This window comes from Dermacentor andersoni, chromosome 8, assembly GCF_023375885.2.
Source record: "Dermacentor andersoni chromosome 8, qqDerAnde1_hic_scaffold, whole genome shotgun sequence".
NCBI classification, from domain to species: Eukaryota; Metazoa; Arthropoda; class Arachnida; order Ixodida; family Ixodidae; genus Dermacentor; species Dermacentor andersoni.
In genome coordinates this window covers 142,845,835-142,869,076 of record NC_092821.1, presented here as the reverse complement: position 1 = coordinate 142,869,076, position 23,242 = coordinate 142,845,835, and the positions used below count along the sequence as shown (strand labels likewise).

The 23,242-nt window shown below is 48.4% G+C and overlaps 2 non-coding genes across 2 annotated transcripts; one reads left to right on the top strand and one right to left on the bottom strand.

The window, feature by feature from the left end:
• Positions 1-4,049: 4,049 nt before the first annotated feature.
• On the bottom strand, positions 4,050-4,124 carry TRNAT-CGU (transfer RNA proline (anticodon CGG)). Its single transcript has one exon. It is a non-coding gene; the product is annotated as a tRNA-Thr (tRNA).
• Positions 4,125-4,298: 174 nt separating this feature from the next.
• On the top strand, positions 4,299-4,373 carry TRNAS-GGA (transfer RNA serine (anticodon GGA)). Its single transcript has one exon. It is a non-coding gene; the product is annotated as a tRNA-Ser (tRNA).
• Positions 4,374-23,242: the final 18,869 nt, after the last annotated feature.

Genomic DNA, 23,242 nt, shown 5'->3' with positions numbered 1-23,242 from the left:
GTAATCACCTGCCAAACGTTTGTCAAATGTTATTATCATTATCGACGTCATCGCCATCGCATTCCCAGGGGCACTCAGATTTACGCTGTATTTCTTTCTGGATGGGCCTGCAAAAGAGCTAGCTCGCAAAGGAAGACATTGTCCGCAATATATATATATATATATATATATATATATATATATATATATATATATATATATATATATATATATATATATATATGAGTGTACACACACTTCAATGAAACCTTCAAAACTAAAAGCTCCCGCCAGTGCAAAACACTCTCCTATAGGCTAGAAGAAAGGGGGTTAACCGATGGGCCCGAATTTTATTAGTCATATCTTAAGAAGCCAACAAACACTGACACCAAGGACAACATTGCTTAGGTGTCCCCTCCTAAAACGAAAATTTCAGGTATCAAATTCGCAGTAGCGCAAAGATATTATACAATACATCGGATATTACAAGGTTAAGAGGTATCAAAAATATCACGCTTCGCTGTGGCCCGCAGTGGGGGTGAGTGCCCCATGCTCTTTCATGGGACCGAGGTGGCTGCCCGACTGGGGCGCCAACACTGCCACCGAAACCTACATTTACTTTTGCATAAATACAATCGACTCTCCGTTCTCAACTAGTCAAAGAGTGCATTCTTTGTCTCTGCTGACAACGAATGTCCCGGGAGGAGTGTTGGGAAATGTCTGAATGTTATAGCGTCGATCGGTAATACAATGCCACCTATACTTACAATTCTTCAGTCAACAGAGCGATGTCCGCGTTCAGTTCCTTCAAAGAAGTCATCTTGCACAACGGATCGATCAGTTCTCTCAATAGCGAGTCGCTGTCGGAATAGGCATTCGATTTTAGCGTCAATTTTCGCAGCGCTGAGTCTTCTTTTGCAAGGTAGCTGGCGAACAGTGCGTTGGAGGCTTCGTCGCGGTTGCCGAACACGCTTTCTCCCACGCGCAGGTCAGTGATAGTTTTGTTTTCCATGAGAGCATGGATGAGAGAACTCGCCTCACTAGGGGACATCGAAAGTTCTGCCACGTCGAGAGTCGTCAGGTGATGCCTGCCTAGATCAAGTGATGTCCCAAACAAACATGCCTTCATTCCCCATTCCTTCTCGAAATCATGAACCTTGAAAGCAAGACTCTCGAGATGCGAGAAAGACTTGATCACCTCGCACATGAAAGCTGCATCGTCTGCTCCCATAAATGCGCCGCAGACGGCAACGCTTTTCACAGAACAATTACGTTTTACTGCAGAAAGCAACGAACGGCGTTGCTTCGAGCTCGCGTTGAATTCTATCGCTGTGATGCAGCGATGCTCGGCCAGTAGTCGTTCAACAAGATCTAGAGGCTTCGATCTGCGCAAGTCTTTGTCTGAGCCGGACAGGAGATGCCCGCAGGCGCTTGCCTCGACGACGGCAATAAGGGCATCGCCCCTGGTCTTTCCTCGCCTGTCTTCCCGAAGCTCTAGGCCAGCGTCTAGAAGGATATGGTTTAAGCCACGACGGTGCTCCAGTAAGTGACAGCTTGCCCCAGCCGTCTTTGTGCATGATATGTTCTGGACGTGCCATTCCACGCGGCTTTTGGGGGTTGCAGGTCTGGCGATTATGGAATCTTTTACATGCAATGCTTTAGACATGATTCACCAGCCCGCTGACTAGCGGAGTACAGTGCTGCAAGATGACTTTATATCCTTCAGTCGTCTGGCGCAAGACCTGCACATAGAAAAGAACAGGGTGCAACAGTGTCAGAGAATAAAGTATAAAACCCATGCAAGCGACCTTGCACACGACAGCAACAAGCGACGCTATGGAGATGGCTTTCGTGTTCGCTCATCGCCCGCAAGTCGTACCCCATGCCTGCGATCACTTCGAGCGACGTCTCCCGGTGTTGCCGGTATGACGGCAGCAATATAGGCGCCGAAACTAGCGTGACGCCTGCTTCATTATTTTAAGTTGCTGTATTTTACTTCAATATGCAGTATAAAATATTTCTGAGGGTCTTGCAGCAAGTTCACATCCTTGCACGTATAAAAATTCAACTGTTTGCTCCTTGCGTGCGACAATTGGTGGTATTTCAGGAACGTACTACATCAAGTTCCGGCTTCGCGCTATTGGCTTGTCGCTCATAGCACTTCCGGGCGTAAAGCGACCAATTAAGACCGACGAGGAGACCGAGCGATCTGTTCAAGCGTCAGCCCGATCCGTCGCTCGAAGCCGCCACTCGTCGCTGTCTCGCACAAAATCGCTCTCATGGAGGTTAGATTTAAACAAGCGCTTCTGAGCAAAAAACCGTGAACGCGCTTCGGTATAGGCCTTTCCCTTCTTTCTAAAGGCTTGCGAAAAAAGACTCTAATGGCGTCAGTTCTCTCTCATATATATCAAAGACAAAAAGCGATAGGAAGGCAGTCGACTGAGAATACATTTTTCACAGTTTTGCCGAGTGAGACCAAGTTGCTGCGTGTTATACAGCGAAGACTTCACAAAGTGAGCTTTACTATTCCTACCGTGGTGCTGACACTGTGTCCTAAAACGAAAGAAAGCTGAACAAGTTGATAATGTAATCTTTGTATTAAAGTGCTAGTACAAAGCACGCGTTTGTCTTGTGATATTTAGGACTGGCTAAACGCGCATTGACAAGAGGTTGAGGGAGTGGACACACAAGCTCTGCCAAAGCAGAGGCGTAAGTATTCAATGTTTGTGCTTTCGCTCGGGTCGTTTTCTTCCGTATTTAATCTAATCGCCCTTACCCATTATGAATCTATATCGCCGTTAGATTAGAAACTGTTAACGTACGAGCCATTCCTGTTATCTTGGGAAGTTGGCTGATTCGACCCATATTTTCTGCTAGAGGAAAAAGTCCCGAGGTACCCTTGTCTCGTTTTGTTTCTGTCCAAAATCTGGGAGCAGCCGCTCCTTTGTTGGGTAAATAGATAAAAAAGCCCTCGAGGACCTTTCTGGCGCCCTGCCATCACGCCGGGTCGCGTCCAGTTAACGGGGAAATGCGTCAAGTGACACGGACAGCGAGGCAATCGAGTTGTACCCTGCCAGCGTCGACTCGTCGGACGACGATTTCACGCTTGTCATGAGCCGAACTACAAAAAGAAGACTGCTACGGAGGTCATCGCCGCCAAGTGTCTCCACCGGGGAGACAACACCAAAGCGCTGGCCATACACTATGGTCTTCATGCCTGTGGACCCAGTGTCCAATCTGCGACTCCTAAACAGGCAAGTCCTTTCTGCGTTTCTGGAGGGAATCGCGCCAAACGAGATAAAAGGCGCGAGAAGCAACGCACGGAAGAAAGTCCCCGCAGTAGATGTTCTACACCGTAGTGCACTGCCAATCCTACGGCACGTAACGGAGATCGTCAAAGTGAAAACGCGATCCATCATTCCTACAGGCTGAAATGGCACTGTCGACGTCATTTATGACGTCGATATTTCTATACCAACAGACGACTTACCAATAATAATAAAGCCCACTACAGAAGGCACCCTTATGACGCACATCACAAGACTTGACCACACACGTGGCCTGATGCTTGAGTTTGAGGGAGACAGCATTACCTCACACCTCAAGGTTGGCCACATCCGCCATCCAGTCCGCCCATACTTACCGAAGCCCCTGCAATGCTGCAAGATGGGACACGTAAAAGGTGCCTGAATAAAGGGAAAATCAGACATCCACCTGTTCGTAGCAATTGCTACGAAGGAAACCCATACGAATTCCTCGAAAGAAAAGCCTCAAAGTTGAAGAAAAATTCGTCCTGGTCCGGGACTCGAACCCGGGACCACCGCCTTTCCGGGGCAGCCGCTCTATCATCTGAGATAAGCAGGCGTCCAGCAGGTGGCAGGGCGAAATCGAATTTGTCGACAACACAAAGCAAAGGCAAGTTTTTGACGTAGTAGTTCTGCGGCAACCCGCAAGGTGGAGAGAAGTAATGAATGAAAGGAAAATCAGACATCCACCCGTTCGTAGCAATTGCTACAAAGGAAACCCATACGTGTTCCTCGAAAAAGAAGCCTCAAAGTTGAAGAAAAATTCGTCCTGGTCCGGGACTCGAACCCGGGACCACTGCTTTTACGAGGCAGCCGCTCTACCATCTGAGCTAACCAGGCGGCTAGCAGATGGCAGGGCGTTTGTAGCAACTGCTACGAACGGGTGGATGTCAGATTTTCCCTTTATTCATTACTTCTCTCCACTATGCGGTTTTCCGCAGAACTACTACGTCAAACACTTGCCTTTGCTTCGTGTTGTCGACAAATTCTATTTCGCACTGCCATCTGTTAGCCGCCTGGTTAGCTCAGATGGTAGAGCGGCTGCCCCGGAAAGGCGGTGGTCCCGGGTTCGAGTCCCGGACCAGGACGAATTTTTCTTCAACTTTGAGGCTTTTCTTTCGAGGAACCCGTATGGGTTTCCTTTATAGCAATTGCTACGAAAGGGTTGATGTCTAATTTTCCCTTTATTCATTACTTCTCTCCTCCTTGCGGGTTTCCGCAGAACTACTGCGTAAAAGGTGTCTGTAGGAAAACCTGGTGTGCCCACGGTGCGCTGAATCTCATTCCGCAGATGCCTGCCGCGCAACTGTGTTAAAGTGGCCTAACTGTCATGGTACTCATGAGACCTCATGCAATGATTTCCCGCGGGTAAGGAACGAGTGAGCAGTACTCAAACGTATGGTACGGGACCATTCAGCACGCAGAGGCGGCCGCTACTCTCAGGCGACGACGACATCGCCACCAAAGAGCATAACGAAGAGTTGCATCTACCGAAAGATATACACCACCCTCCGGCAAAGCGGCTACCGTATCCACGCCAACTTCCACAAAGACGGACACTGCGAAAACGAAGAATGGGGCAAGACTCGCACCTCCTAAAGAGTGGCCTACACTTCCACTTGCACAAACAGCCTCGGAATCACATCAAAGTGCGCCGCCCTCAGTGACCCACGAACCGCGGAAGCGACGACGACTGAGAATCGCCAAGTCATAGTGATGTTATAGTAACTTATGGGCGCCATGCGAATTCTGCTGAGCAACATGAAAACGCCGTCGGCACAGAGTGCACTGCAGATGCTGGGCACCTTGAGTCCGGTGCCTCCTGATGAAGTGAATCAATACCTCTGCTTAACAGTGAGGAAGAAAAAGCTCGCGTTTACAATTTTTGGAGCCTACTTATCTCCAACAAGCCGTCTAGACTATGAGCGTTGACGGGGAATTTTAACATCGACTCCAAAGCAGTGGGGTATCCCTGGCGACTTTAATGCCCACCATTACCTACGGGGAAACTCCAAAGTGAACTCTAGAGGCAGAACGTTGGTGTCCTTTGGCTCTGAACGCGAATTTCGCCAGTCAAATGATGTAAGCCCTACTTATCTGCGTGGATAAGCGTATAGTAGCTGCTTGCACCTCACCTTCGTTTCACGTTCGCTTTCGGAAAGTGCGCACTGGTTTTCGGATTTAGAAACGCGGGGTAGCGACCACATCCCAACCTATTTGAAGGTCCAAGGTTTGACTAGCTCCAAGTACTCCAGAACCGTCCAGTGCACCGATTGGCCTAAATACAAAATTATCATGGAAGGCTGTTGTCGTGACGGCACCTCCTATAACCTACAGGGTGCGACAAATGATGCCATATAAACAAACACACGTTTGCTGTTGAAGTGTTCTTCGCGCACCGATTTCGACATCGAACTCGCTAAACTTCGAGCAATTCGCAGTCGTACGGAACGAAGATATAGACGCACGAAGTCCAGTCATGATTTGAGATTGGCAAGACGAAAACAAAAGAAAATACAGCGTCATGTGAACAAGCTGGCTTCGCGACAATGGATATCCTCTTGCGAGTCCCTGGATCCGCGAAAACCTTTGTCGCTTATATGGAGGACTGTTCGTGGCCTTCGCACAACCATTGCTTCGCGCCATCCGCTTACATCTCTGGCACTCCATCTACAATGTAGAGATATTGACGTCACTAAATCTTTCTGCAGAAACATTGTTGGTGAAGCACATTCCGATGGAATGGGTGCGGGAACGCTCGACCAGCCATTGTACTCACGCGATCCCCGCATGCAATGATCTTCTTCTATGGATGAACTAGAAGCTGCGCTGGCTTTGTCCAGACGTTCTTCAGCGCCAGGGCCTGACGGCATTACATACCGTGCTCTGTGGCACGGTATGTAATGCCGAGGGAATGCGTCTAACTCAATCGGCTATTCAGGCAGGGCAACCTAGGAGACCAAACACGGAAGGCACTCTTGCTCCTGTACAACGACTCCTGGCAGACGGGTACGGTTCCGCAAGAATTGAAGTCAACTCGCCTCATTACACTTCTCTAAGCTGGCAAGTAGCCCTTGCACATTTCCTCATACCGTCCGATCGCATTTGCCAGCTGGGTCGGAAAAACAATGGAAATAATTGGTTTAACACGTCTGGAATGGTACTTAGAGTTCTGTGAAATCTACTCAGATGCTATGGCCGGATTCAGGCGTGGTAGTTCGTCAACAGACAACGATGTTGAAGCCCGTGTTTTTACCGTGGTATTTGAGCCGTCCAAAAGTACACATAATAATTCTAGGACTGCAGGAGAAGACAGATCTACCGGCCCCTGTTCTAAAACAGCTGATCATACGTCTGCATGAAAAGTACAGCAGCCAGGTGCACATCTATACTGATGAATCGACTACATCGTCCAGTTCTGGTGGTGTGGTGGTTATACCAACGCGAGGAATAACACAGCGGTTCAAGACATCGCATGTCACGACCTCAACGGTGGCAGAATTAACGGCTCTGCGGCGTGCACGAGAATTCTTTGATTCTGAAAGATCTAGAAAACGAGCTGTGTTCTGTGATTCAAAACCTGCATGACAGTGCACGCACTAAGTTCTCCGACGCGGATGTCATGAACAATTGACATCCGAAATCGTGAAACTTCACCATCACGTAAAACAAAAAGGCCGCGAGGTTGTTTTTCAATGGGTACCTGGCCATTGTGGAATGAGTGGCGTGATTCCGCCGATAACGCTGCTCGCACAGCACATCAAGAAGAGCACAGCGTTCGAGGACAGGCGCCGCAAGGCAGCTTCGACACCTGGCACGCAGTCTCTCACTGACCGAGTGAAACTCACCAAACTTACGACTCACATGACAGAATCGATTAAGCCCCTCACTGCAACTCCAACCTCCACTCGGACTTCCTCGACGTGAAGCTACGCTTCGCTGTCGCCTTTGGTTGGGAGTTGACTTCACAAAGGCATACTCTACATTAATTGGAGTGAACAGTGCAGCATGCGAGGTCTGCGGCACCTAAGAAAATATAGACCATCTCCTGTGCCACTGTCCACGATATACCAGCCAGAAAGACAAGAACTTGCTAACGCTCTCCAAAAACTGGACAATCGGCCGCTTTCTGTGCAGGTGCTGCTGGAACACCGCCCCCATCGCTCGTCGGCCCAAAAAGCGGTGAAGGCGCTTTTGTGCTTTTTGAGGACGACGGGCTTGTGTGAGCACCTGTGACTACTAATGCATTTTCTATTAGATCGCACGCGTCGGAGCACTCACCGCTAATTTTCTTCTTTCCTTCACTCCTCTCTCTCCCTGTCACCTTTGTTATCCCTTTCCCATACCCCTGTGTGGGGTAGCCAACCGGACGTTATTCTGGTTTTCTATTTCCTCCTCCTCCTTCTCCTCTGCACATTGAAAGTGACGTGACTCAAACCAGTTTTCTTGCCGCTGTCCACGCTTCCTTCCTTGCAAAAATCAAAAAATAGGTGGACGTTAGCGCACTCTGCTCGCTTTTCTTGTCCGAACATGACGTCATCGAAAAGCGCAGGGTACTGGCTGTGGCGTCAAGGCCCCCTTCGTATTGTGATTCGGTGTTTCTTTGCAAAAGCGCGGCTCTGATTAATATTACTGCTATATTGGTACGCTGTACGAAGCTTGATTAGGACAATTTTCCATTCGCACTCAATTGGTGCCCTATGAAAAACCTTCTGATGCGAAATCAATATACACAAGATAATTACAAGTAGTTTCCAAACACTGAATGTTCTACAGAAAAGGTCAATGGCGCTAGCGGCGGTTGCCGCAATTTTCATATCAAAAGAAAGACAATCGGATGCACAACCGGGGAATGAATAACGTAAAGATTGTATTGAAATTATATGCATTTCCGCGCTCCGGATTGAGCTCCGCCTCCGCTACTACTACAATTTGCTATGGAAGCATTTTGTATTTATTTGCCTTTGTTGCCTTTGCAGCCAATAATATTGGGATAGCCGTCCCCGAACCTCCAATATGTTACACCTAACAAAGAACAGAAAACATGGTCCTTTGTACAAAGCTATAAAGACAAGAAAGCCGCCCTACCAATATACAGGCCTTAGTGAAGAACAACTACAAACCGTTCACGTAAGCCGCAAATTATTGGCACTTTGACGCAAGATGTTCCCGTCGTGCGACGATGTAAGCGCACGCATCGCCGGAGGTAAGGCGAAAATGCCCAGTCTTGGTCAAAAAACTTGAACCCGCTCTGATGGGCCGGGGAACAGCTGCGCCTCACTATCGTGGCGCTGCCTACATCGGCGCATGCCGCTGCTTGCTATCACCGAGGATAAAGAGGGCGAGAGAAGCAGGTCCCCTTAGCGACGGTGGCGAATGGGAAGCCACCCGCCCGGCTACCATGCCGTTTGCAGCGTATGCTGGATGAGCGGGCGGGGGTCTCTGGCGGCCGCTGTCAAACGCGAGACAATCAAAAAAGTTGCACCCTTTGGAGTGTGCATTTGTCACAAAATGATAAACGCCATGCGCGTTATCAGCATCTCATAGCATTTCCGACAGGAAAGTAACGAGCGCAGCGTTTTGAAGACAGGAAACGCAAGATTGACAGATGACGATTATTGTTGCGTGGCAAATGTACACCCCAAGGGGTGTAAATTTTATTTAGATTGTACAGTCAAATTTCGCAGTTCCGAGTATCGTAATCATCAGTTAATGTTTTTCGGGATCAAATTAAAGGAACAACGCTATGAATGGTCCTGCGCATGCTCGAACACTGGCACTTTGCGAGGACCGTAGTTAAGATCGGACTTCAGCAGATGAATGCTATATTAAATCATGTGCTACAATGGCATCTCGAAATTGTCATCATGAATGTCGCAAGTAGCGAATTAATCCAGAAAGCATAAGCTTCAGGGAGGCACTTGCATCTCTCGACGAAATCATAGGAAGGAGCATGCCTTCAAGGCATTGACTGTGGTTTTGTCTATGGTTGACCCGTACAATTCCAGCTTGCCCATGTGATTGGCTGTAAACTAGCCAAGGTCTCTGGTTGAAAGGACGCTACGTATAACAATTTTTTTAAACTACCTGTGAAGCCCTTTCTCGTAGAGTAGAACGATACCTCAATATTATATATCCAAACTGCTTCTTCCAGTGCACCCGTAACAGCGATAGCACCGCCGGGCCGACACCTTCACTGTGCAATATTGCTATAATCTCGTGGCCGTGGTCTACATTGCGCGATTCAAGCGTGTGATGCCCAATGCAAACGGGCCGAATTTACATTCGCCTCGTATGTGCTTGAAAGTTGGGCCTAACGGCAATGAGGCACTATGCACGAAGATGCGAAAAAAGCCGAGGTTGTGGGCACTTTCCAAAATGACGAGGGAATGCCTCTAACTCAATCGACTACTAAGCGAAAAGTTTTCATAATCTCACCGTGGGTTTATTCGAAGAACTTCAACGCCAAGCGCAATTCTGTGGTCGTTCCTTAGATGAGAGGTGCGGTCAACATATTTAAAATATTGCAATGGTATTACAGGCCCTTTCCGAAGAGGGCCTTTGTAGACGAAATTACGGCTTCTGGTCTTTTCTAAACGCATGATGACTGAATTGCCCACATATTACAACAAAAAAAAAACCTGGAACAATGCTAGACAGCGCTGAGATACGTCAGTTTATATTCTATCTTTTGTTTTCATCCCAATCAGGAACATATTCAACCTGTATATCTCAAAGCATAATGCGAAGGCCCTCGCATTTGAATGTGTAGGACAACATTGTGATAGGAAATTTCGACGATAGACAATTTTTATAGCATAATGCGCTGCATGGAAGCCGGGCAGTTTTGCAAAGACGAGAGCATTTACTGGAAGGAGTCGCCGCACCCCGGCGGCCGCAAAACGACCTCGCAGGTGGCAGAATGGACATCGGACTAGTTTTTCACGAGCGCCGTTAACAAAGGGTGCTTGAGGGTACGAGACATGGTACCCTCGCCCTCTTTATCCTCGGCGCAACCGCTCCGTTCACGTTTTTCGACCAAGACTGTACATAGGTCGTCTCCCTACTCCTTTCGATTTCTCAGCGCAAGATTTCACCTGAAATCTACGTGCATTGCCTAGGGCGGCCAAGTCGGTAAACAAAACACTCGAAACAATCACAAATTTGTTCTGACGACTGACAATCTTCGTCGTTTATGCCTGCAGCCGCGTTTTTGTGACAGTGTGGCGGTTAAAGCCCAACAATTGGACATCACGACTTTGGTATACTAAAACTGTGAGGTCATTGAATCGCGACTGCCGAAACTGGGCGCGCCTTTATCGCCGTGCTCCTCCTTAAGCGAATAAATCATTAGGCGGTGCAAGGTGGTCGATATCTCAAATTTTATTATTTCACGGCTCCTACTACGTAAATAGGCGCATTTTAAGAACTTTTATGACCTGCTTATAATTTGACGCCCGGAGTTGTGATAGGGATGACATCGTATACAGTTTCGAATGTACGCAACGCATCCGATTGAGTGCGCTCAACGAGAAGCTCGGTTGCAACGTATTTCGCAGCTGCTTAAGGAAGAATATTGCCTCATCTTAACCATTCTGCATCCACTGCGAAGCGCAAGCACTGACACTCGATTGTGAGGCAGAGAAAGTGGTTCGTGTGCGGCGGCTTTGTTTCATTAGGTAAACGACTTCGTTAAACGACATTAGTTTAACGACTTCGTTAAACGACAAGGACACTCATCTCGTAACCGAACGCTTTGGCTGATCTGTCTATACTATCTCACAGGGTTTTATATAAACAAATCGGTAGTCTCGCTGAGCAATCGCTCCTATACACCTCGTGGTGGTGTAGCGCCGGGCACGTGAAAACTGTTGACACGACCGTGACGTAGAAACGTCGCCCGTTGAACAATCACTATTTAATCGATGGACAAATTGGGGACAGTGACAAGCTAAAAACCCTTGAGCGTAGTCATCACTTTGGACTTGAAGTGCAATGAGCACGTGTCATTGATGGAAAAGAAAGCCACGCGGAACCTTCGTTACACTGGGGCGTTGCTTGAGAAATTCACCCCGCGAGACAAAACTACTACATTAATAAGCTTTCTTCCGCCTGGTACCCGAGTATAGGTACATCTTGTGGGATCCACGTAGCGAAGTTAACATAAAAGATGGAGAGAAAGAAGTCAGAGAAGCGCGATCAGATTTGTATTCAATTCATTTAGCATGTATGCACCACCAAGTGCGATGCTCGAAACAGAATTATTTACCCTACAAAAACGACGTTCTAAAGGAAAATTGAAGTACATGTATTTTTTTAATCACGGACAACTACGCATTGACAAGGACACATATACTGAGCCTCTCACTCGTCGATTCACTCGGCCTAGCCGCGGTGACAAGCTGAAAGGTCACTACTGCAAAACTGAAGCGTTTAGAAATTGATAATGTCCCTAACCACGAGGGAATCGAATGTACTTTCTGCTGCGGCGGTTACCTACGACACCATTCATGCATTCCTAAAACTGCTTATAGAAATTGTACAAATTTCTTTCTTTTGTTTCAGCCTGCCCTTCCGCGTGATTGCCCTCGTGTGTTTTCTGATGCGTCTGCCACGGCTAAGCACTTTTACACACCTAATTTCATTATGTTTTTCTAGCCGGATGTAAGTTTTGAAAGCGCTTGCCACGCGTAATATACATATTATATTATTCTGTTTCTCTATCTCTTAATATTCCTAAACTTAGCGCTAAGAGCAGTTCGCATTTGTTTAGACATTTTTTAAGCTGCTAGCGCTAAATAGCGTGTTTTCCCAAATGACACGCTGTCCATGATTGTCTTTTCTTTTTGCCCACTGAGTGGTATTTCATTCTGCTCAAGCTTCGCAGCTTGTATCCAATGCATTGTTCCTTATGTCTGTAATCACTCCTGCTTAAGGGCTCTCATCAGTGGTGGGCAGTACTCTTCAAATAAATAAAATAAAGAAAAGTAAACGTATGGAAATAAAGCTTTGCGTACGATTTGTTCTTAAAAGCGGTGTAATCTCTGAATATGTACTGTAGACATAGCACCGTCACCATCACGTTTTCGTCAATGCTAATTTCAGTGTGGTCAAGAACATCGTTATAATTTTTGTTGCAATATCATACACCAAAGAAAAAAACGCGATCTCTTCACTCACCTTCTGTAGCCTGGCTGCTCCAACGTGGCCTCGTACTCGTACACGTGGTAGCTTTCCGCGTCGACAACTGATGCGTCCGTCGCAAAGACCCCGCGGACGTGTCTCTGGAGAGGAATGGCAGAGAGGACCCTTTCCTCTGTCTGCCACTGTCGAAAGTTGCCCCCTTCGTAGAAAGTGCTTGACATTCCAGCGAGAATTTATCGTGACCAGTACAAAGGCGGCCAGTTAGACTCGCTTGACGCTGCCCCCTGCCTTGTTTCTTGGAGTTTTTTTCTATCCTTAACATTTCTTCTGAACTACTCATTCGCTCTACGGGGCGGGGGGGGGGGGGGGGGGGGTGGCCTGATTCAGCTTCGGCTGTGCTTGCGATCACGTTCCCCATATAATCAGACAGCCTATGCCAATCCGCATTTTTTTTCACGCTGCTAAAGGGTATGCGCACTACCCCAGCGGATTAGTCACCAAACTTTTAGGAAGGGACGCGCGCCTGGGCCGCGCGGCCCAATCTCGGCAAAATAATTCCCGGTAAAAAAAAAAAGAAGATAAGTGCTCCAACGCGCGCTGCTGCATACAATCGCGTACACGTTGTAACTCTGGAGATACTAGACCACATGGCATGTCCTTTATGACGCTCCACAGCTGGTAGCTCGACGTCGGTGCGGTGCCGAGAATGTGCGTTGCTTAAGACTTCCACTCGCATTCAGTGCTGAAAGCATCCAGCGCTTCGACCGGACTACTGAGTGGTCCGGACCACACCGTGAGCCGCGTAGTTTCGTTGATAGCTTGCAAATTTTACGAAAAAACACCTGTGTTACACTTGGGCGACAATTCAAAAACGGCACGTTGCTGACGTAGCCTTCTTGCAGCGTCGGCCCCCACTGGCTGGTGGTGGCAGCGCGTGCCTGACTTCACGGGCGCGATAACACTGGGTCGATGCGATGACCGACAAGAGGCTCAGCTCACCCCAACGATTGCCCGGTGATTCAGACCGTGCAGTGTGTAGCTGAAACGATTTTATCACACCAGGCCGAATTATCGTACCGCGTCGTGCTCTCTTCTCGGCGGCACCGACAAAACCAGCGCGCCGACCATCGTTCGACCGAATCCCGCGCGATCGGGAGTCAATCCGAAAACACGATATCCACAGCGCATTCGCTTTTACACGCAGAGTGTCTCACGTGACTTTAGTCAAACTTTCGAAATATGCAAATTTATTTATTTTATTGTCACGTACTGGCAGCCCCTGCGGGGGCTATAGCAGAAGTGGATAATACAATATAATACAAAAACATAAATACAACAGACAAGAAAGAAAGAAAGTTAAGCGCAATGCTGAGGGCGCACAGACAAGAATTCGTTTAATGGGAGAGAATGGCTGGTTCCTGGTAGCGAATTCCAAGTTTCAATTGTTTGAGGGATAAAGCTACACTTGAAAGTATTAATGCGCGCAAAAGAAGGTGTAATGTTAAGTGCGTGATGTCTCCTACTAGAAGAGATTCTCACAAAGGTGATATATTCATTACTGCAGAGGCGACAAGACGATTGAATAATGCCGTGAAAAAATTTTAAACAATTTGCGTGTCGCTGTTCGGCGAGAGATTGTAGGTTGAGTGAGGAAATGACTGACGATGCTGAGAACTGGTGGTCATAACGTCGGTAGATAAATCTAATGGCTTTCGTTTGGACGGCCTCAACTCTGTCTATTCCGTACTGCTTGTAGGGAATTCCAAACGATACCATACTCAAATATAGTTGCGAACAATAGTTCATATAACAATAACTTAGTGTCGCGCGGAGAATTAGACAGCGTACGACGTAAATACCCCGCTTTTTGTAGAGCATTAGTCGTAATGGAATCAACGTGCTTTGACCAGGACAGGTATGTGGTGAAAGTGAGACCAAAATATTTATATTCAGAAAAGCGTTGAATTAAATTATCATTAAACTTGTAGCTGAAAAAGAACGGGCTAGTTTTATTAGCGATGGACATAACGGTAATCTTACCGAAGTTATTATTCATTTGCCATGTTTCACACCATTTGCAACATCTGACGAATGATTCAGTAAGGCGAACATGATCAAAGGAAGATGAAATGACGCCAAATAATACGCAGTCGTTTGCATACATTCGGATTTTAGATGATATCCCACGTGGTATATCATTATTTTTATAAAAAGGAAATAAGAGGACAGAGGGGCACCGATCCTTGAGGGACGCCAGATGACAGATCCCTCACCGAGGAATTGATCGAGTTTAAAGCTTACGAATTGAGAGAGGTGAAACAAAAGGTCTCCATCCAGTTCACTAATTGAAGGTTGTTAAGAATGGCATTAAGTTTGGACAGTAGTTATGAGTGAAGTACGGTGTTGAAAGCTTTGGAAAGATCTATGAATACAGCGTCAATTTGAAATTCCTGATACAGGTTAGAGGCTATGTCATGCGTGAACTCGACAAGTTGTGTTATTGTGCTAAATCCGCGTCTGAATCCACGCTGTACATTAGAGCTAATGATTTAAGATTGAAGAAATTTTATAATGTGTTTGTATATTACATGCCCTAGTATTTTGCATGAATATGGTGTTAAAGATATTTGCCGGTAGTTAGAAAGATGTTGATTACTACCTGACTTATGTAACGGAAGCGCCTTAGCCATCTTCCATGATGAAGGTAATATGCGTGATAAGAGTAAGGTAGCGTAAGCTACCTTACTTAATATAAGAGTAAGGTAGCGTGAAGTCCATAAGTCATGCCGAACGAGAATAGAATTCGGGATTCCACCAGGCCCTTCATTTTTCTCTGATTCAAGATTTATTATTAGGTTTAAGACACCATCTGTGCTATCATTAATGAAGCAAGTTGTATGAACGTTTGAAAAAGGAGGAACAATGCGAGTATCGCAAGTAAAAAGGGACGTAAGGTATAGCGTTGAAGATTAATAATTAATCACTAGTCGTTTCATTGTTCACACATAAAGATCTACAAGAGCTGTCACGAGGAAAAATGGGAAGCCAGAACTTATGCAGGTTACTTTTCAACAGAAGCGGCAGCTGCATGCTATAAAAAATGTCCTCAGCTGATTTGGTTTTTGTACGAACATCCTCCTTCGCCTCAGCAAACCTAGCAATGTGTATGTAGTTATGGGAGTCCTTCATTCGTCTAAGCCTGCGGACACGACGTGAAATATGTAGTACATCTCTGTTCATCTAAGGAATGTTAGCATTTTTCTTTTGTGTTTTGATGGGAATGAAGTGTTCAATACATGACATGACAATACTTTAAAATATGTCACGACAACATTCACGTCACTTGATACACAGAGTGCTTCAAAGGAGTCGAAGACATCAGCCGATGTATCTGGAATATAACTGTCGTCAGCGTGATTGAAATTGCGAAATGTAGTAAGAACGAAGGATGGTTTAGGAACAATGCACGGAATGGAAACAAAAACAGCCTTATGATCCGAAATGCCTTCTACCACTTCACAAGTGTAATCATTAGCGGCAAGGTTTGAGCTAAGAAAGTACCAAGTCCACAAGAGCCTTCTGCCTGGTATGCTCGCAAACGGTCTGAGTAAGCCTCAAATTCAGGATAAAATTTGTATGTTCTTTATCGAAAGTGGCCAATGAATGCCTGGTGCCTTGAAATCACCAAGACAAATAAAGTTGGAAGGACCTAGGCTGTGCATGTGCGTGAACGTTTTAATTGCTTGAAGCGAGTCCACCGTTGTACATAGCTGGACATAAACGAGGTAGCGTTGTTTGCCGTCGAGTGGGAATACTCAGATTATCGTTTGCATTCCGTCTATTTGCATAAATAAATTTAATTATTCAAAGAAATTCTGAAACCTTGTAATGAAATTGATTATTTAAAAATAATATTATTATAATACTTAAACGTCAGATTTTCCCTCTCTTAACCTCTACTCCTGTATAGGAACTGCGAGAGTGGCAAGGCTGTTATGCAGTCGATTCGCGACTGTGTCAGTTCTACCCATTCTCTGCCTCCTCTTATCCTCCTCGCTAGCCTTGAATCTAGCTCCCCTTTCGATTTGCACGTTAGTAGGAAGGTGAGCTCTACGATTTCTAAAAGGCATATTCGGGGGGTCACGGCTGATTCGAGCTCTCAAGACGCTAATGTGGTGACTTCCAGGGAGCTCCAGAGGGCGCTGTGCACATTTCAGGCGATGGAAAGGTCCAAACGTGTTTCTTGCACCGCCTTTTCTTTTTTCCACGCTCTTTACATGTATGTGCACGCTGCGAACCTTCCTCCGACACGGCGTGCAAGAAAGCAACAGCATCGGTGGAAAAGTCGCAGGATAAAGCAAAGAAAGCTTCACTGTAAAAAAGTATTTATTTGCAGGCGTACGGTGGCGAGTCGTCGAGACGTCACCGCGTTCTTTACGGTATTTCTAATTTACGAGAGCCAACCGGCCGATTTGCCCACTAGAATATCTTCCTTCAGTAGAGACCTTATCCTGTTGCCAAGACGCGAATGGTCTATCCAGATCACTACAGACTTAAAAGACTGGTTTCCTTCAGCCAGTTCGTTATTTGCGCCTTCCACAACCATACTGTGGAGGTACTTCATTTTTACTATGCTGCATCATTAAGTGAAAATTTTCTAAATTATATTCTCCATTAATGTTGTATTCTTGCTATCAATGTCATACGTAACCTACACAGAGTACTCAGGCACCTTCTAAGGAAATGCTTTCAATTTTTTGCTTGATTACAAACGTCATTGTGATGCAAATAAGAGTAACTTGAACTCATTTATTTAGAATGAAGCGCTGACATCATCCTGAACAATATCAACAAACGCCGTAGTACTCGATCTTTAATTGTCACTATTTGCAAGCTTAATTTTCTTCTTCTTTTTTTTGGGGGGGGGAGGGGGGGCGGTTGATCTTGTACTGTCGAAACGTCCCTCGGACGTATCAGATGTGCTCGTATTTATTATCAAGCACAGAATGTAAACTTTCATCGCCGCAAATCTCTGATGTCCTTGTGGGAGGCCACCATCGCGTGTCGCGAACGTATGGCCACGGTGTTTAATTTAGGTTGGAATATACTATCTTGTGCGTGATACTTCGCCACATTCATTTTGTGAACTATGCCACAGCTCTAAAAGGCCGTCCAACTCACTCGGCTCTTTCCATTTCTTTATTTACGCAAAGGGCGGGTCTATCCCTGTGGTTACCTAATACGCCCAACGGTATGGTATCACTAAAGCCTTTCTGACTATCACTAAAGCCTTTCTGACTACTGTTACGTTTCGCCTACAACGCGCGGTAATGCCGGCGCGGATGCAACGGACGCCGGGGCTTCGTTCAAAGCGGCGGACATTTTGGCCCATTCGACGCCGCCGCAGCGCCTACCCGCCAAGCGTGTCCAGGCGTGTTTCAGTGCCACGTGTCTTCGTGTGTGCGTGTGTGTGTGTGTGCCCTCGCTTGTCAAAGCGCGGCAGCCGGGGAGCGGAGTTCCCCGAATGAGGAGCCTGGAGGTCTCTCGGCTCAACCGTTCGCGCCGTCGTGTGGGCGGGTTGGCGATGCGTCACTGCACTCGGTTCAGCAGGTCTCTCGGCTCGACCGTGCGCGCCGTCGTGGGCTCATGCTCCGCCGTCCCGTGACCTTCATCCCGTGACCTTCCCTTTTGGACCGCGACGCCGAGAGTATAAGAGCAGCTGCCCCCGGACGCCAGGAGAGAGGCTCCGATTTGTACTGTTGAGTTACGTGCTCTCCCGTCTCTCCACTCCGGTCGACCTGACCGGCCGCTCTTTTGCTATGTTAGAATAAACAAGTTGTTCTGTTACCAGTCTTCTCATGCTTTGCCGGGACCTTCGGATGCTTCCAGTGCCCCAGGCCGCCAGGCCAACGCTACCCTTGGGGCTTGCGACCCATTGGCAATAACGGGCGTCAACACCGAGACCCCATCAACTCGTGCCAGCGGTACGATTACAACATCTGGTTGCCAGCGGTGAGATCGCGACAACGGAGGCCAGCAGCGAAGAGATGCGGTTGACTGTATGCTGAGCAGCACAACGACCATCCGGGAGCAGTGCAACGAGCCCTGTGTGATGACTGGTTGCCTGCAGCGGAACGACTGCGCGGAATTCTTGGCTGCGAGGTTTGGTGAGTGCGGGACTTTCTTCTTCTGAGTTTTGCCAGGCTTTTGTTAGTGTCAGAAACAGAGCTGGTAATTGTGGTTGTCGTTGCTACCGGGTTAGTTGCGGCAAGACAATAGTAGACAGTAGAGAAAGCAGCATTCAGAGCAGCCATGGATTTGAAGTCGTTGCGCAAACCGAAATTGCTGGAGCTTGCAAGAGAGTTGCGTCTGGATGTCTCAGACAAACTCAGAAAACCAGAACTGCTAAGGGCTATTCTTGAGTTAGAAGCTGAGGATGACGAGCTGTCGGAATGCCTTGAGACCATTGAGGAGAGGGAGCGTGAACTTAAAGAACAGAAAGAGAAAGATGAGCGTGAACTTAAAGAACAGAAAGAGAAAGATGAGCGTGAACGAAAAGAACAGAAAGAAAAAGAAGAGCGCGAACACGCTTTGGAAATGAAGCGTCTTGTTGGAACCGTACCGCTGGCACGAGTTGATGGGGTCTCGGTGCTGACGCCCGTTATTGCCAATGGGTCGCAAGCCCCAAGGGTAGCGTTGGCCTGGCGGCCTGGGGCACTGGAAGCATCCGAAGGTCCCGGCAAAGCAAGAGAAGACTGGTAACAGAACAACTTGTTTATTCTAACATAGCAAAAGAGCGGCCGGTCAGGTTGACCGAAGTGGAGAGACGGGAGAGCACGTAACTCAACAGTACAAACGGAGCCTCCCTCTGGCGTCCGGGGGCAGCTGCTCTTATACCCTCGGCGTCGCGGTCCAAAAGGGAAGGAGGGAAGGTCACGGGATGAAGGTCACGGGACGGCGCAGCAGGGGCCCACGACGGCGCGAGCGGTTGAGCCGAGAGACCTCCAGGCCCTTCCTTCGGGGAACTCCGCTCCCCGGCTGCCGCGCTTTGACAAGCGAGGGCACACACACACACACGCACACACGAAGACACGTGGCACTGAAACACGCCTGGACACGCTTGGCGGGTAGGCGTCGCGGCGGCGTCGGACGGGCCAAAATGTCCGCCGCTTTGAACAAAGCCCCGGCGTCCGTTGCATCCGCGCCGGCATTACCGCGCGTTGTAGGCGAAACGTAACAGACCGCCCCGCCGGGGGAAGGAGATCCCGATGGTCAGGGGACTGCATCCGCTGTCCGGAGGGATGTCGCTCGATGATGCTCATAACCGAAGTTGGGCGTCCCTGGGCGTTTCTTGAGCGCAGCGCACAGAGAAGGCCTCGTTCTCACGTTCAGGTGCACACAGGACACTGCAAAGTGACTTCGGGAGAGTTGACATGTTTGTTCTCGTTTCCGGCAAGCGTTAGAACCACGCCAAAAGTCAACCGCTCAGTCAGCAAGCACGGCACAACCCTCACTAAGCCCTGCCAGGCTCTTTCCCCTTTTATACTGCTGCCTAGTTCCTTACAGTAGTTTAGCAGCACTCAGAACGCGTCCACAAATCGGAAAAATTGCACTAAAAAGCACATCATCACTTTGAAACACTACACAAAAGCAATAAGTTAAAAAAAATCCTGCCTCAGGAAGAAAAACATCAGTAACAAGCAATTTTGAGGCTGATTCCCACGTTAGGGGCTTCGACTTAAGCCATCGGCGTTACCGTTGAGACTCCCCTTTTTGTAACGCACCTCAAAGGAATATTGTTGCAAAGCGAGGCTCCAGCGCAGGAGGCGGCCATTTTTGGGAGAGATGGTCTGCAGCCATTGGAGAGGGCAGTGATCCGTTTCAATGATAAACCTCGAGCCAGCTAGGTAACATGACAATTTCTGAACGGCCCACACGATACACGCACACTCTTTCTCGGTGGCGCTATACGCCTGCTCACGACTCGTCAGCTTACGACTAGCATACAGGACGGGGTGTTCTACTTCTCCATTTTCCCGTTGGCACAGTACAACGCCCATGCCTCGCTCACTAGCATCACACTGAACAACGAACCCTTTTGTGTAGTCGGGCGATCGTAGCACCGGCTGGCTTGTTAGGGCGCTCTTTAGGGCGCTAAAAGCCCTTTCCTTCGTCTCCTCCCAGACGACTGTTTGCGGCTCTGTCTTTCTTAGAGCATCCGTCAAGGGAGCCGCGATATCAGAGTACCTGGGGATGTACCTCTGATAGTAGCCGGCGACACCTAAGAACGACCGAATATCGGTCTTCGTGCGCGGTCGCGGGAAGTCTCGCACAGCGGCCACCTTTATTTCAGAGGGGCGGCGACGACCCCGACCAATCACGTGTCCGAGGTAGACAACCTCGGCCTGTGCTAACTGGCACTTGGGAGCCTTGACTGTCAAGCCCGCATCGCGCAGGCGGGTTAGCACTGCCCGCAAGTGCGCCATATGTTCCGGCCAGGATGCGGAGAATATCGCTACGTCGTCTAGATACGGTAAAGCGAATTCTTGCTGTCCCCGCAACACTTTATCCATGAGGCTTGAAAAGCAGTATGGCGCGTTCTTCAAACCAAAACTCAAAACTTTAGGACGGAATGTCCCCATTGGTGAAATGAACGCCGCATACCTACTAGCCTCTTCTGTAAGTGGAACCTGCCAATAACCCCTGACAAGATCTAGGGTGGAAATAAACTGAGCGCTACTCACTCTCTCAAGGCGCTCCTCGATGTTAGGGATCGGATAAATTTGATCCTTAGTGATGGAATTAAGCCTGCGGTAGTCGACGCAAGGACGAGGTTCCTTGCCCGGTACCTCAACTAAAATCAAAGGGGAGGTATAATCACTCTCACCCGCTTCAATAACACCGAGCTGTAGCATTTTCTTTACCTCAGCCTCCATAATATCGCTCTGGCGGGGTGACACCCGGTACGCCTTGGATCGTACTGGCTCTGGGGAGGTAAGTTCTATGTCATGAGTAAGGACAGAAGTCCTACCAGGCCTCTCAGAGAACAGACCTTGAAACTCTTGTAAGAGCTGCTGTAGTTCGGTTTTCTGCTCAGGCGACAGCGATGCTTTACTTATTAAGTCACTAATGACTTGATCGGTGTCTTTCCTGTTCGTCACTGAGCCTAGTCCCGGAAGCTCGACCGAAAGCTCTTCTAACTTTCCCGCATCGGGAATTTCCTCTCCAGTATCTGGTGCCTTTAACGCTACAGGCTCAATTTTATCCCGTTCGGGCGTGCTCTGAATACTAGCTTGCTGCGCCTCTGACCCTCTCTCATCGTTCAACAACGTCGGCCCCGCAACTACCGCCTTTGCAGCGAGCTCCCGAACCTTCGATCTGGTTAAGGCCTGAACGCTAGCCTCACCAAACAAAAGCCCCTTCTCGCGCAGGAGGTGATCGGACCTGTTCGAAAATAGGTACGGGTACTGGGGGGGCAGCATAGATGACACTGCGGCCTCCGTCTCAAGTGCTCCGAAAGGTCCTTCAATACGCACCTTTGCTACCGGCAGACACACGCTATGAGCTTCCACTGCTTGCTTGATCCATGCGCACTCGCCCGTGAACATATCGGGTTCTACGTAAGAGGGATGAACTACATCCATCGTAGCTGCGGTATCGCGAAGCACTCGGCACTCTTTCCCGTTCACGAGGAGGTCTCGCATGTAAGGCTCGAGAAGCTTGATGTTCTCGTCAGTGCTGCCTAATGAAAAAAACACGACTTTTGGTTTTGTTTCTGGGCACTGCGCCGAAAAGTGACCCGGCTTCTGGCACGTATAACACAGGCGCGCTTGCCTCGCCTCGAACCGCTTTCTGCGTTCGGCTTCGGCTGCCGCCGTCTCCTTACGTTCGGTCGGACACTGCGCCGAAAAGTGACCCGGCTTCTGGCACGTATAACAAACGCGCGCTTGCCTCATCTCGAACCGCTTTCTGCGTTCGGCTTCGGTTGCCGCCGTCTCCTTACGTTCGGTCGGACTGCTTTCACTCGCATCCGAACTACGTGTGTCCCCCTTTGCTCTCATGGGCGTGAACTTTGGCCTCTCAAACTTGGAGCCAAATTCACCCTTTTGACCGTCCTTAGCTCCACGAGCCCGACGCGTCACAAACTCCTCGGCTAACTCAGCGGCTCTAGCCACCGTACTAACGTCTGGCCTATCCAAGACCCAGTACCGCACGTTCTCAGGTAACCGACTATAAAACTGTTCCAGCCCGAAACACTGCAGAACTTTCTCGTGGTCACCAAACGCTTTCTCTTCTTTGAGCCACTCCTGCATGTTTGACATTAGCCTGTAGGCAAACTCTGTATACGACTCACTTCTGCCTTTCTCATTTTCCCGGAACTTCCGACGGAACGCCTCCGCTGACAGCCTGTACTTCTTTAGCAGACTCGATTTCACTTTCTCGAAATCCTCTGCCTCCTCTCTCTCCAAGCGAGCGACTACGTCGGCCGCCTCGCCGGGTAGCAAAGTGAGCAAGCGCTGTGGCCACGTTTCCCGAGAGAACCCCTGCTTCTCGCACGTTCGCTCAAAGTTAACCAGGAACAAACCAATGTCCTCTCCAAGCTTAAACGGCCGCATCAGGTCAGTCATTTTGAACAATACTCGTTCTCCTGCACCGTGTGCCTGACTTCCATTACGAGCGCGTTCCATCTCTAACTCGAGACGCTTCATTTCCAAAGCGTGTTGACGGTCGCGCTCTCTTTCTTTCTCTTGTTGCTCTCGTTCTATCTGTTCTTTACGTTCCTGCTCCTGTCTTTTTGCCGTCTCCCTCTCCTC